Source organism: Schistocerca piceifrons, unplaced genomic scaffold, assembly GCF_021461385.2.
Source record: "Schistocerca piceifrons isolate TAMUIC-IGC-003096 unplaced genomic scaffold, iqSchPice1.1 HiC_scaffold_236, whole genome shotgun sequence".
NCBI classification, from domain to species: Eukaryota; Metazoa; Arthropoda; class Insecta; order Orthoptera; family Acrididae; genus Schistocerca; species Schistocerca piceifrons.
In genome coordinates, this window is record NW_025728294.1 from 2501 (window position 1) to 5000 (window position 2500).

Sequence of the window (2500 nt, forward strand, 5' to 3'; positions counted from 1 at the left end):
CTGTCACAGCGCACAAACAATGACATGAGTCAAAGACACAGGTCTCACACAAGCATAGAATTGGAGCGCCGCCTCTAATAAGCCAAAGGTGCATCCTGACGTGACAAATCTGATCATGTCACAAGCATTCACTTACTATAATCACTATCAAGGAACCTGCCGCCCCCGCCCCCCCCCCCTACACCTTTCCTTACAACAACGTGTAACCTAACCTAACCTAACCTATGTTGTACCTTAACCTAACCTATGTTGTACCTTAACCTAACCTATGTTGTACCTTAACCTAACCTATGTTGTACCTTAACCTAACCTATGTTGTACCTTAACCTAACCTATGTTGTACCTTAACCTAACCTATGTTGTACCTTAACCTAACCTATGTTGTACCTTAACCTAACCTATGTTGTACCTTAACCTAACCTATGTTGTACCTTAACCTAACCTATGTTGTACCTTAACCTAACCCATGTTGTACCTTAACCTAACCCATGTTGTACCTTAACCTAACCCATGTTGTACCTTAACCTAACCCATGTTGTACCTTAACCTAACCCATGTTGTACCTTAACCTAACCCATGTTGTACCTTAACCTAACCCATGTTGTACCTTAACCTAACCCATGTTGTACCTTAACCTAACCCATGTTGTACCTTACTAACCCATGTTGTGCCTTAACCTAACCCATGTTGTGCCTTAACCTAACCCATGTTGTGCCTTAACCTAACCCATGTTGTGCCTTAACCTAACCCATGTTGTGCCCTAACCTAACCCATGTTGTGCCCTAACCTAACCCATGTTGTGCCCTAACCTAACCCATGTTGTGCCCTAACCTAACCCATGTTGTCCCCTAACCTAACCCATGTTGTCCCCTAACCTAACCCATGTTGTCCCCTAACCTAACCCATGTTGTGCCCTAACGTAACCCATGTTGTGCCTTAACGTAACCCATGTTGTGCCTTAACGTAACCCATGTTGTGCCTTAACGTAACCCACGTTGTCCGCTAACGTAACCCACGTTGTCCGCTAACGTAACCCACGTTGTCGCCTAAACCTGCTCTGTAATTGTTATACGACTCGTTCAATTAGTGTAGTGTTGCCCACCCGCAACCCTCGCAATATAGTTCGCTACTCGCACTGCCCGCTCCCCTGTGTATCGCTTCATGTTAAACACCTTGCAAGTCTTGCTGACTTTCCACATGCTCCTGCTGTACACTGTAATGTGGATGGCAGCAGGACGTACATGCCGCCCCCCCCCCCCCCCCACCCCTCCCCACGTCCCCACGTCCCCCACCTTGCCCCCTGCCTTCGCAAGCTGGTTGGTGACAAGTTTGCATGTTCAATGCCCTTCGCATGCGACGTACGCAGGCTACGTTGTGGTGCGGCCTGTGTCAACTGTCCGCTGATGTCGTACGCGTGAACCACAATCTGTACTGCACATTCGTCCTTATGTACTGAATGATACATCGTGGCACATGTGTGACCGTACAACGACTGCGCCCAAAAACGGCGGACCATACAGTGCAAATATTGTGCACGCAGCTACGTGTCGTCTCCCTATGAGAGCTGGATTGCAGTGTGGTACGCCATAGAGACGTGTGGGAGGAACGGACGCCGTGGATGGCGATCAGCATGAGCTGTGTGTTGATGTATTCGGACCTAGTCGTCTCTCCTCAAACACCGTGATAGCATGGTGCACCGCGTTCCATATCTGCGACATGCTACAGAGGCCGGTTGACAGTCGTTCGAGCAATGGACATCGCATACGTACGGGGGCCACCTTCCACGTATTGTCTAGGCGTGCACATTTTGTTGCGTGTATGTGGGCAGACGTAGTGTGGCGTGACACCTGACACAGGCATGCAATAATCGTTGAAGTTGCTAATGGCGATGGACGCCTACGTTTTCTGGTGAAGTTACGCAAATGAAGAAATGGTAACCCGTTGTGGTGCGGTTGTTCTCGCTAGGGGTGAATCGGTGATGGCGACGATAGGTTGAGGTACTAACCGGTTGTTCCAGCGATACCCACCATGCCGATGAAACTGAACGGCATCTGGGTGTGAAGCGATACGCGGTGGTGGCTGGGTGGGACCGTCCCCGGCCGGTGAGGGGGCGCCTCCCGGCGTGCTGGCCGCGCGGTGCGTGGGCGCACGCGCTACAGCCGGCTGGTGGGGGCGGCCAGTGGCAGGCGCGCCGGCCGACGGACGCGGCAGGCGTCGCAGCTGCGCGCCGGCGCACCCTGCGCGCGGCGCCGTGCGGCCAAAGTAGGTCCTCGCGGGCCCGGTGCGAAGCGCGGTGGACATCTTCAGTGTGCTGGTCCGATTGAGGACTGTGTGCGTTGAGGATGCGCCGCCGCCCGGCGCTCGGCGCCGCGACGCCGTCTGCTGCTCGGTCGCCCCAGCGGTTCTCGCTGGTGGTTTGTATCGCAGCTGTGCGGATGTGTTGGCGCGTGCGCTGTGCTGGGAGAGTTCGCTTCGGCACCCAAGTGGGGCTTTTGTCCTT